This window comes from Anolis carolinensis, chromosome 1, assembly GCF_035594765.1.
Source record: "Anolis carolinensis isolate JA03-04 chromosome 1, rAnoCar3.1.pri, whole genome shotgun sequence".
NCBI lineage: Eukaryota > Metazoa > Chordata > Lepidosauria > Squamata > Dactyloidae > Anolis > Anolis carolinensis.
Genome location: NC_085841.1, coordinates 99,510,578 through 99,523,985, shown reverse-complemented (window position 1 = coordinate 99,523,985; position 13,408 = coordinate 99,510,578). Strand labels below are relative to the sequence as shown.

The window sequence follows — 13,408 nt, the reverse complement described above, 5'->3', positions numbered from 1 at the left end:
TATCAACATCTAGAAGCCTGTGATTTTCATCCCTGCATTAAAACAATCCAACTTTCCCCAGAGACTCTATGAGATCTTCTAATGAGAGCTATAGCTAACTTGGGGGTATATGACTATTTCGAACTACCTTTAGCATTTATCCCTGTGAAGCAAAAAGCTGGGCAAACTGGGAAGAGTAAATCTATCAGTCCATGGAAGAGGAAGCCTGGGGCAGGGACAGTATAAAACTAGATGCTTTTCTGTTAATGGGTTACATGGGGCCACGTAGAACTAGAGACAAGTTCTGTTAGAAATAGATTGAGGGGCACGGCAGTCAGGAAAGGATTACATGTGTTCGTGCAATTTAGGAAGAGGGGGTGGGAATCTTAACAGAGTTCTGTAGAGCTCAGAGTGCAAAAAGACTTTAGGGATTTCATGTTTAACTTACTTGTTACATAATAAACCTTTGCAGATTTTATTTTCCACAACTCTGCCTGAAGGTTTTCATTTTAAACAACTGATAAGGAGGTTCCACTTTACCACATTGAGTTCACTGTCCAACACAGTCATTTGTTTAGTACTGTTCTCCTTGAGGCTTATGTACCCGATCCATGAAAAAGCAAGATGAATGACAGAAGTTCATGAATTTGAACTGCACAGAAGTTGCAGTGAAAGAATGGAAAGTCAGATCAAGAAGAAAGTTTCATGGTTGAAGTTGGGCTATTTGAAGAGCTTTGTGGTTATTTTGGCCCATAGTCCCATGCTCTGATGTATGGTGCAAGTAATATTACTTGTAGACAGGGTTTTCAATGTGACTTGTTTAGTAAACTGCTCAATAAAATTATAGCATTAATAGTATCTTATTTATCTACTCAGTCTTTTTCCTGGATCAGCTTGGAATTCTTCAACCTTTGCATATTTCAATAAGAACAATACGATACACAACAGTCACCATTCTTTTACATATTATTTTGCAATTACCAGACCTACAAGTATTTCTGCAAGAAACCTAAAATGTCAAATCAATTAAGTTTGAGTTGAGATGCATCTACATTGAATATTTAATACAGTTTGACACTTCTTTAACTGCCATGGACCAATATTATGGAATCCTGGGTGTTGGTGAAGCACAGGCACTCTTTGGCTGAGAAGGCCTAAAACTTTATAAAACTGCAACTCTGGTGTTCCCATAGCATTGAGCCATGGCAGTTAAAGTGGTGTCAAGTTGTATTACACATTCAATGTAGAAGCATCCTAAGACAACAAAAGATGTCCTATTATTTAAAGTCTGAAATCCTTGTAATTTCTTTTTCTCCACTGGTCAAAAATACAAAGCAATATCACAGAGATTCCTTGGGTAAATAATCTCAGAAGCCTTCAGTAAATTGCCCAGCAGAATACTCTTGTGATTTGGCACTTCCTAATGTTTACTTCTTTTTAAGTACTAAATCCTGAGGCAGGACTAAGAGTCTTCTGTTTAACCTGTCAGTGTGACTGAAGGAAGAGAGGAAGCATGTAAGTGGTGTGGGAAATGTTCTCCCACAGCTAAAACAGTGAAGCACAGTAATGTTCACAGATAAAGGATTGTGGCAATGGATAACGGCATTCATTCAAGCTTTTAAGGAAAGAGGAGGGAATAACAGAAAAAAGAAGCAGATGTTCCACTGGGGCAGTTTATCCTGGATGAGTCTGTCCTGACAGAGAATTCAGATTCCTAACTCCAGGAGCTTCAGTGTTAAAGAAAGCTTATAGCTGTGCACTCAAGCCCATTCTTTACATTTCTCAATATAATTCTTCATGGTCTGTTTGAAATCTGTGCAGTTTCCCTTTCTAAAGGCTTGTGTCAGCAGATGAGATCTCCAAAGGAGCCTGAATAACCAGCTTGATTTTGATTATACCTTCTCCTGACAGCAGTGAGAAAGAATATGCAGCAAAGAATGGCTCGCTAGGTAAATTCCCACTTCAAAGGCCTTCAATTTCATGCCATTTAATATTGCTAAGAGACAGGTCCATTGCTAAGATACTGGCAGGGGAGGAGGAACAAAAAAGACAGCACTTTGTGATGTAAACGTATGTATGAGAGAATGAATTTCAGTTGTCTTTATATATTTTCATCAGATATATTTTCTTAAATTAAACAGAGCACAGGAGAGGTCTCACAGAGCAAACCAATATTTTAACCAGCCAACTATTCTGGTTTTAGCTGTATTTAGTTTTGGATTATCTGAGAGATATACATGACAGGACAAAGCACTAATAGCTAGTGTTCCCACTAATGACAGCTAGTTTCATCTCCAACCTCAGGTTTCTCCCTGAAAAGGAGGATGGAATAATATTTAAAATCTACTTCTGAATTCATTGCAAATTAAAAGCCAGTGAACACGGTTTTTTATATTTCAGGCCTTTCTGTGTCAGAATTTAGAGCCCAAATTTAACAGCAATAGCAAAGAAGTTAAGATTTCGTTTTTAAAAACATTTCTTATGCGGAAAAATGGAAGTGGCTGAGAATTTAAAGACAAAACAGTAAATCATAGTAAAGGTAAAAAAATGCATAGTCACATTGAAATCAACACAGCATTACTTTTCTTTAAGCAGCAGAAGGCAAAGAACTCCCAAGAGAAAAAAAAGTCTTCAGGAATACTGGGAAAGGAATTATGAAGCTCATGATGAGTCACTCCACAGAGATGGCCCCTATCACTGACCCCAACAGATGAAACATTCACTGCAAACAGCCAGAGACTAGTAATTCAAACTTTAAACAAGAAAATGTGGAGTTTAAGCAGGGGCATGTGGACAACCCTTTAAAGCTGGTATATGGGCCTATTTTACAGTTAACACACCTAACTTTAATTTTCTTCTTTCGTTTCACCTGATAAAAAGAGTTCAGCGTAACTGCAAAGCTTGCATCTAGAACTCCCAACAGCATTTGTCTGCTTTTCCAAGAAATCAAATGTTAAATTTGTGTTGTTGACTGGATCAACGTCCTTCGGCTCTTGGAAAATAAGCAACTTTCAAGATGTCTCTGAATCACAGTAATTCTGGAGAACATCTCAACCCATATGTTTCTACATGTGCAGATTTGTACAACAAACAAGCATGTGTCTGGTATTTCCTCCGTGTGTGAAGATACAGGTAGTCTCCCGCCCTGGACATTCCACAGACATATAAACCCCACTTGCCTAGTTTCCAAGAGACCTCACAACCTCTGAGGATGCCTGCCATAGATGTGGGCGAAACATCAGGAGGGAATGCTTCTGGAACATGGCCATACAGCCCAGAAAGCTCACAGCAACCCAGTCCCTAAGTTATAAATAAGATAGGTTCTCTAAGTTTGTTCTTAGGTTGAATTTGCATGTAAGTCGGAACAGGTACATTTTTAAGTGTAACTCCAGCTATACACACACACACACACACACACGTTTTGGATAGCAAAGAGATAAGCTAACACCCCTGTAGTGTTTGTTTTGCTGTCTGTGCCCCTGTACAGAAGATTTCACATTTCTGTCCCTCTGAAAATTGGATTTTGAAAATAGTAGCTTGTTGCGGAAACAATGATTGGTGATAAAGCTTCACTGGAGACCCCTTTTCTCCACGATAACTCTTGCAGGCTCCTTCTTTGTAGGCTTTTAAGCAGAGGCTGGATGGCCATCTGTTGGGGGTGTTTTGAATGCGATTTTCCTGCTTCTTGGCAGGGGATTGGACTGGATGGCCCATGAGGTCTCTTCCAATTCTATGATTCTATGATTCTAGGAGTGAATTTCTGTTCCGAGGAGTAGATTTCCTCTCACTTTCTCACTCTCTATGAGTCGTTTGTAATTGAATGTTTTTAACTCGGGGACTGCCTGCAATTATTTATTGAAAATTATTTCACTAAATCCATCTGCAGGGCATCCTATCTGCACTTACTCCAAATAAGCCCCACCAAGTTCACTGCTGATTGCCTCAAATAAGTGTTCAGAGAACTGTAGCCTCAGCATTGGTTATGGAAGGTTTATGACACCAAAACAAATACAAGGGTTATAAGAAGAAGCCCAGGAATCCTAGCCATGGTCTTAGAATCATAGAATAGAATCATAGAATCATTGGAAGTTGGAAGAGACCTCGTGGGCCATCCACTTCAACCCCCTGCCAAGAAGCAGGAAAAGTGCATTTAAAGCACCCCCCAAAGATGGCCATCCAGCCTCTGTTTAAAAGCCTCCACAGTCCGGGGCAGAGATCTCCACTGCTGAACCACTCTCACAGTGAAGAAGTTCTCCCTAATGTTCAGGTGGAATCTCCTTCCCTGTAGTTTGAAGCCATTGTTCTGCGTCCTAGTCTCCAGGGCAGCAGAAAACAAGCTTGCTCCCTCCTCCCTATGACTTCCCCTCACATATTTATACATGGCTATCATATCTGTTCTCAGCCTTCTCTTCTGCAAGCTAAACATGTCCAGCTCTTTAAGCCGCTCCACATGGGGCTTGTTCTCTACATCCTTGATCATTTTAGTCACCCTCCTCTGGGTGTCAACATCTCCCTTCAATTGTGGTGTCCAGAGTTGGACATTGTATTCCAGGTGTGGTCTGACCAAGGCAGAATAGAGGGGGAGCATGACTTCCCTGGATCTAGACACTAGACTCCTATTGATGCAGGCCAAAATCCCATTGGCTTTTTTGCCAGCCACATCACATTGTTGGCTCATGTTTAACTTGTTGTCCACGAGGACTCCAAGACCATTTTCACATGTACTGCTGTCGCACCAGGCTTCCCCCATTCTGTATCTTTGCATTTCATTTTTTCTCAACTGCTGAGTATGCCTGTCCTGTCTGGCAAAACTCTGCCCATGCGAAGCAGGTGGACATAGAACTAAACAAAACATGCAGAATAATCACAGGATGCCTTAAACCTACACCTGTTGATAAACTCTACAAGTTAGTTGGCATTGCCCCTCCTGACGTGCGACGGGAAGTTGCTAACTGCGAGAGAAATAAAGTCGAACATTGTGAAAGCCATCCACTGCATGACTATCAGCCTCCTCCCACCAGACTCAAATCAAGGAAGGGCTTCATGAGAACCACCACTCCTCTTGATGTTCCTCCAGCAGCAGCAAGGGTGTCCCTCTGGGCAGCTAAACCAGGCAATTCTAACTGGATGGCCCCCCATGAGGGTCTTCTTCCAGGGGCAAACCAAGAATGGGCAATTTGGAAGTCCCTGAACAGACTCAGAAGGGGAGTGGGCAGATCTAAAGACAATTTGGCAAGGTGGCACTACCTGTAGGAATCCTCCACCTTGTGTGACTGTGGAGCAGAACAAACAACTTCGCATATGTATGCTTGCCACAATGTCTTGCCTCATGTACGGAGGAGGAGTTGTTTAAAGCTATGGACAATGTGGTTGCTGTTGCCCGCTTTTAGTCTAAAACTATTTACAGTAGAGTCTCACTTATCCAACACTCACTTTTCCAACATTCTGGGTTATCCAACGCATTTTTGTAGTCAATGATTTCAAAACATCGTGATATTTTGGTGCTAAATTCGTAAATACAGTAATTACTACATAGCATTACTGCGTATTGAACTACTTTTTCTGTCAAATTTGTTGTATAACATGATGTTTTGGTGCTTAATTTGTAAAATCATGACCTAATTTGATGTTTAATAGGCTTTTCCTTAATCCCTCCTTATTATCCAACATATTCACTTATCCAACGTTCTGCCGGCCCGTTTATGTTGGATAAGTGAGACTCTACTGTAGTTGCTTCTGATTTCCTTTTTTTAACCATTTTAAAATGTATTTGTTATGCAATGCTTTTGACACGAAATTAAAAAAAAATTCTGCCTAAGTGGAGTATCTTGCATTTGTCCCTGTTGAACTTCATTTTGTGAGATTCGGCCCATCTCTCTAATCTGTTAAGATCCTTTTGGATTCCGTTCTTGTCTTCTGGAGTATTGGCTATCCCTCCCAATTCTAGCAATCCAAAAGAACAATCCACAAACTTTGGTACTCCAGAGATTGCAACTTCAATTCCTGACTCTGCTTATACCAGGCAAAGGCAAACCTTGGCCTTCCAGGTGTTTTGGACTTCAACTCCCACAATTCCTAACAGCCTACCGGCTGTTAGGAATTGTGGGAGTTGAAGTCCAAAACACCTGGAAGGCCAAAGTTTGCCTATGCTTGGATTGAATGAATGCAGTTTGACACCACATTTAACTCCCAAGGCTCAGTGCTGTGGGATCCTGGAAGGCAACAGCACTCTTTAGCAGCGAAAACGGCACCTTCCCTCATCCCATAGCATTGAGCCCAGACAGTTATGTGGTGCCACATTGTGTGAATCCTACAGATGTACTTTTCATCGTGGGACAACCTCCATTTTTGTTGTGGGAGAGAAGAGGGGAAACGCCTGAGAGAAGAAAGGCGCCGGGAGGAAAGTGGGGCAGGCCTGAGGCAGAGGAGGGAAGGCCTGGGACGCACACTCACCCCTCAGGAAGGCAGGAAGAAGCGGGCCTCCAAGGAGAAGCAACAGCAGCAGCAGCGGCCTCTCGTCGCGGCCCTTTTCCGGCCTCCTTCTCCACTAGGTACGAGGCCGCGGCAGCGCGTTGTTCCAGGAAGTAGTAAACTATGCAAATCTCCCCCGCGCCTCGCCTCGCCTCAGGCCGCGGGACAGGAAGGAAGGCCTAGGCCAGGCTTGGGCAAACCTCCGCCCTCCACCAGGTGTTTTGGACTTCAACTCCCACCATTCCTCACAGCCATTCATTCCCAAGTCTACATAGTGACCACCAGACGCAGCAATGCCCAAGCACGAATCAGGGAACATGAAAGGCACTGCAGACAAACTCAAGCAGAGAAGTCAGCCGTAGCTGACCACCTGATGAACCAACCTGGACACAGATTATTATTAGAGAACACAGAAATGCTGGACCACTCGAACAACCACCGTGTCAGGCTACACAGAGGAGCCATTGAAATCCTCAAGCATATGGACAATTTCAACAGAAATGGGGAAACCATGAAAATGAACACAATCTGGCTACCAGTATTGAAAAACTCTAAAATCGGGAAAGTAAATGAAAAACAACACTCAGAAAACAGGGGAATTCCAGACAAGAAACAATCAGGACCAGCTAACGCCTCCCAACAAAGGATTCCCCCAGGCAGGAAGCAGCCAGACCTTGAGGTTGGAAGGCTATTCAATGCTAATCAAGGTGGCCAATTGAAACATTCACACCTGTCTCAAACAGACAAGTGTTCTCTCTCTCTCTCTCTGGACATTACACAGATTTATAAACCTCACTTGTCTACTTTCCAACACTTCACACCCTCTGAGGATGCCTGCCATAGATGTGCGCGAAACATCAGGAGGGAATGCTTCTGGAACATGGCCACACAGCCCGGAAAACTCACAGCCACCCAATATTGGAAACCTTCCCTGATACAAACCCACAATTTGTATCTAAGTTGAAACAGGTACATTTTAAGTGTCACTCCAGCTACACACACCATACACATATTCGTATTTACACTTCGAAGACATTATTCTTCACTGACATCAGGGCAAGTGGACACAGCCATTCCCAAGCTATTTACAAAAGTAGGAAGCTTAACAGTCAGAAACCTGAGTCCTACTTCTCATGAAATAAAAAATCAAGAATGTTGTTACGTAATAATAATAATCCAACTTGCAAACGATTCATAGTTAAGAACAGGGGTGAGACAACAGGAAGTGAAGGAAATCTTCCCCTCAGAAGAGAAATTTGCTCCTGGAAAAGTTATGGGGAAAAGGTGTCTCCACTGAAGATCTCTCACCAATCCTTGTTTCCACAACAAGCCAAATTTTGCAAATCCCAATTATCACAAGGACAGAAAGTGCAGTGAAATCTTCTGAAGAGGGGCACAGACAGCAAAACAAACACCACATGAGTGTTCATCCTTCCCTATGTTATCTAAAGCAAATGTATGTTTTTGGCTCAAGTAAAACTTAGAAATTGAATTGAAAAGTGAAGTTAGACTGGAATACAACAAAATAGAATTTCTAAATGGTTTTATTTAAACTAGAAATATGTTTAGATCACTGGTTCCACACATAGTTCCTTTAGTAGAATTAATTAAACCACTTTATCCACCATGGCTCAATGCTATGGAGTTATATTGTTACAAGATCTTTAGTCTTCTCTGGCAAGTAGTGCTGGTGCCTCACCAAACTACAACTCCCATAACCCATAAGGTTGAGCCATGGTAGTTAGAGTGGTGTCAACCCGCATTAATTCTAGAATGTAGATGCACCCTAAGCATGTTTTCTCTCAGTCATGGGCATAGGATACCGGCATCCCCTGCTTATTCATCAGGTTAGAAACCAGAGCAGAAGCCAGACTTTATTTAGCTTTGTTTATAATGATAAATTATAGTGTGTAATCACAGAAGCATGTGGAAATGTAACAAAATAGGGCTAAAGAGTGGGCTCTGGTTATAATTGAAAAGGGTAAAAAGAGCAGCTCATTAAAAAAATTGACCATCTAAAAAGTGGTGATGCTTACAAGGATTATTAGAGTGGCAGTCCAAAATAGCAAGCTGGAGAAAGCTGCTTTAAATATAGGCTGTTCTTAGTGGAGCAAAGGTGTTTTCCTGAAATTTTTATGAGATATTCAGAATAGATAAAATAGCAGGAGGCTTTCCTGCAAGGGGAAACGGAAAGTGACTTCAAAACAAGCAGAGAAAACACCTTGTACCTGTTCCGACTTATATACAAATTCAGCTTAAGAACAAACCTACAGAACCTATCTTGTTTGTAATTTGGGGAATGCCTGTAGTTTAACTATATCCCTTCCTAAGAGGCATTATTGGAGGTTGGGTTCAGTGGGTTTTCAAAATATTGAACTCCCTGCAAAAAAATATAGAAGAGCACTTCAAGCAGAGTTCTGCCCTACAAGGACAGGATGTATATTTTCTGTTCTGCCAGTCCATAGAGGCCTCCGTTAACCAGTCCAAGGATTCATGAAATAAAAAGAAAGCCAACAACTGGAAATAGTTTTCTTATGTCGGCTGCCAAATTCCTAGAAACATGATCTGAAAAACGTCTGGGAGCGATCAGGGAACCAAGCAGACAGCTGTCAGCTCACTGGGAGACCTTTGCCTGGTGTAATATCCACTTTGGCTGTTAGAGAAATTGCCAAAGAAAAACGTGCCAGGTTTTAAAAAAAAATGAAGCCGTGTATAGCTCTGAAATCCAACTTATTTTGCAAGATAAGAGATACTGTACCTCTGACTGCTTCTCCCACTGAAATAGTAATTTGTAGAAAAACAAACATTTATCATCACTTCCCTGAACTACAAATCCCAGAAGTACCATCTTTCCAAACTATAAACCCCAAAGTGGGGGTATAGTGCTATAATGAAAGTAAAGGCTCGAGTTTGTCCCTATTCACAGTATTTAACCAAAGTGCTACCTACTTTGGAAGCAGTGTTATTTCAATTGCTTTTGTGATCGAGGTGACCTCCCCTCCAGGACTTTGTAAAAGATAGTTCAAAAATCAAGACTTTATGCTCTATATTCCATATATTTATAGTAGAAGGTGATTGGGACTTTTTACTGGAGTTACTGTGGATTATCCCTGCACTCTGAGGCAAGAGATAACAACTTCATGAATTGTGAAATCATACTGTTAGGACTCCACTTCTATATTGGGTTCCCCAGATGTTGTAAACTTCGTTTTTATCAAATGTTTTCTATTGTTTATATCATTCATGATTCCCCTTTATGCAATGTCACCTACCTTTATGGATTCTCCTTTATTTCCTTGAAATCTACCTATCGGCTAATATGTATTTATACTCTTTGGGATCCCCGGAAAATATGTGTTTTTCCCAGCTGGGTTTATATTCCAACTTTATTTTTAATTTTCATTTTATCCCATATAATTGTCAGATCATGAAATCAAATGGGAAATATTATGACCCCAACCTGAACTCTAGCCCCATGACTCAGACCTCCCTTCCCAAAAACAAAAGGATAATCTGCCACAGTTTAATCCCATCTCATTCCGATCGCATGGACAATATAGGGCGAGTCACCAAACTCCTAAAAGTGACTCGCCCCCAAGGCAAACATTGTCACATCTCAGGCCAGGACGCCGCTGGAAGGCACCCTGTGGGGCCGTCAATGATGGCTCATCACCACCCATCACCACTTCCCGTCTGACACCCCAAAGACATATCTAAAATCTGTGAACGTGACAGGACCCCGGACATCCTTGATGGGTGTCATTAATTCCTTTAGAAATCGGCTGGGCCAGAATTAATCAGATATTTCCTGTCCGGTCACCCCATTGTCTCAATAGCTCCCGCCTCCTCCTCTCTGATTGGCCCGAGAGGGGACAAAAAGCGGCTCCCCATTGGGCCAGCAGAGCAAGGCGGGAAACGAAAGCCCGCCTCATTCAACCTCTCAGCCTATCCGCGATCAGATGGGCAGGGAAGCGGGGCGGGAGATTCAAAGGGCTGTCAGACCGAAACATTGTATAAATATGGCTTTATTTGAAACATATGTTACGCTAGTAGATTGAATGATCACTATTAGCGTCCTTTTCAGCTGAATTGCTCAATAAAAACTCCTTGGCGGATTTTCCTTCAACTTGGCGGACCTTCTTCATTTCAGGCTTCAGGTTGTATTGCGGCTTATATTCTCCTTTTGGCTTCGCCAAGGTCCGTTCCCTCAGGACCGGATCGGCTCTCTCCTTAAGGGGCCCGATCCCCTAAAACGCGGTCGATAACATAATTTGGCTTTACCACGAAGGGACTTGCTTGGAAGTTCCAAAAACCAATTTTTTTAGGCTAAAATTCCAAGCGGCGACCTTGGTCCAGATATTCTGGGACAGGTTGGGGAGAGAAACGGCTGCAAGGAGGGCCCTCCGACCAACAATTTGACCTCATTTCACATCCAAATTTCTCTGGCAGTCCCTTTCTCTCTCTAGATCTGATTCAGGGTACTGAACAAAGGAGCCAGATAGGAGGAAGCAGATTTTTAGCTCCTCGAAGGAAAGGCGCCAACGTGAAACAGGGGACGCCCTGTAAAAATAAAAGGGAACCGGCCCCGTTGTTGAGACCCAGGTGGGCGGAGTCCTGGAGGTATTGCACTTCGGATCAGGGCTCGGTAACAAATTCCTGGTGAAACACGGGAAGATCTGGCACCCGGGGGACGTGTGAGAACAGTCTGGCTTGTAAGATTACAGGTTCAAGAATCGCGGGGTAGGGGAACGGTTGTGTTCCCGGGGCACCTGCGGATTCCACGGACGCCAGCCATCCAGTCTTGGTGAAGGGAACTCTCGGTAGGACGAGCTGACCTGGCCGGTTGGGTGAGTCGTTACTCCGTTAACTGTCAGGTACTGGGCAGGGGATGAGCCAAGAATGGGTGTTTGTTCAAGCACGTCTAGGGTGTCCCACCCCAGCAGACATCCCCAGGGATTCTCCATTGGGAAAGATCCTGGCCAATTGGGGTGGGCTTTGCATCGAAAAACATGGTGCAGGCCAGGTTGGGCTAACTCAGAGCACATAAGTGGCCCCTTGTGGCCCTTGAAGGGGGAACAGCTTGCCCCCCCCTTTTGCTCGAGTCGCCGAATTCGGAGTGTTGACCTAAGGTGACTCGCCAGGGGGAGGGCAAGTGGTCCCAACTTGCTTATGCTGCAATGTTCATGGCCCTAAGCCAGGGAGAGAATCGGAGGGGGGGAGGGGGGCCCACGTCTTCCCATGCAGAGATTTGGGCTCCAAAAACAGCCCCCCAAAGATTCCCCCCTAGACCCTTTTCCCCTTACCCCCTCCTCCAGAGGATTTTCTGGACACATTTGCTTGCCTTCTCCCCACCCCATCAGCCCCCTCCTCCAATCCCCATCCCCACCTTTTCTCCTCACCCTGAGTCCTACACTGATCCAGGACTCCCAAATTGGCCTTCCAAGGGAACCCTTACTTCAGGGATCCCCCCCCCCCAAGAAATTCCCCTCCAGAGAGTTCAGCCCAGTCTAACGTGAAGGAGGGCTCCCAGCCCCCTCCCCTCTCACCCCGAAACACACCTGATCCAAAACACTGTTCACACTCTCTCAGCCCCCATCCCAGCCGTTCCTTTGAAGCCTGATGCCCCCCCCCCCAAATTGTATCTGCCCCTGCCACTCAACTCCTGCCACATTCTGAGTTTTCCTCAGATGGGAAGAATCGCCCCACCATCCCCCTCCTTCTCTTGCCCCCACCAGGCTCTCTCTCTCTCTCTCTCTCTCTCTCTCTCTCTCTCTCTCTCTCTGCGCTCATTCCTCTCTTGGAGAGACAGGAGAAGGAGGGGCCGCGGGGAGATTGTGCAAAGAGGACACTTTTTTTCCTCTTCCTGTTTTTGGAGGGGCAAAGGGGGGAGAAGATTCAGTCCTGAAGCCTGCCACCAAGATCTATAGTTCTCCAAGGATTGCTTCCTTCTTTCAAATCAAATCTTCTCCAACTTGATATTCTGCCTTGCCTACCCTCAAATTGTACCCTTTTTTTCTTTTCTCTCTCTCTCTTCCCCGGCCTGAGTGAAAATCTCTCTCTCTCCCTCAAATCTCAAATCCATTTCTCCTCTCCTTCCTCTCTTCTCACCTTTTAAAATCCCTTATTTCCCTTTGTTCCCATTTTCTAGACACTATCCCTAAGATTTTACCTCAGTGTTGTCTTATATTTCCTTTGGTCCTTACAAAAGGGGGGAGGGGGGCCATTCCTTTAGCCGCTTCTGTTTCTTAATTTCCCCTTTTTCTTTCTTTCCCATCTGGGAAGCATGGCAAAGGATTTGGGTGGGGGAAGGGGACTCCCAGAAAAGTGTTGATTAAATTTTGTGTGTTTATGTAATGTGTGGGCTGTAAACTCTTCTCTACTCATCCCTTTGCCTTAAAAGCCACCAGTGATATATAGTTTTCTGGGAAGGAGGGCTGGAATGGACTAGCTTAGTGCTATGCTCTCTCTCTCTCCCTTTTCTTCTGTGCCATCTCACCTTCCTATTTTCAAAGGTTCAAGCCCTAATATTTTGTGAGACCCCCCCCCCCCAGAGAAAACCTGCTGCTTCTGTGGTTTTAACTTTTTCTTGTCTCTCTCTCCTCAAGCCTCCCTTATCTTAGAGAGAAAAGGGGGGGGGGGTGGAAGAATTGATGTATTTTTCTATATGTGAGTTTTTTTTTCTCTCTCTCTCTCTCTCTTCCACTTCATGTTTTCCTAGGCCGAAATGCACTTCAACATTCTCCTTTTTCAAAGCTCCCCCCCCTTCCTTCCCAGCATCCCCATTTCTCCTTATAAACATTCAGTCAAAATCCTGGTTTACTTTTATAGTGAAGGCACTCTTTCACTCTCCACAGTTCCCCAACAATCTCCTTTCTTCCTTTCGGGTCCTTCTCCCTCCCTTTCCCTGAGTGCATGCGTGTGAATGTTTTAAAAAATCCCTCTAACTGCCTTTAATTAT

General features: G+C 43.8%; 1 protein-coding gene across 3 annotated transcripts in view; it reads right to left on the bottom strand.

Annotated features, from left to right (window-relative positions):
• The window catches only part of traf3ip2 (TRAF3 interacting protein 2), a 48,475-nt gene extending 41,906 nt beyond the window's left edge, over positions 1-6,569 (bottom strand). For all 3 annotated transcript variants that reach the window (XM_062968989.1, XM_062968990.1, XM_008121154.3), the window contains exon 1: positions 6,433-6,569. The gene's annotated coding sequence lies outside the window, so the exon portion shown is untranslated. The remainder of the gene's footprint in view (positions 1-6,432) is intronic.
• Positions 6,570-13,408: the final 6,839 nt, after the last annotated feature.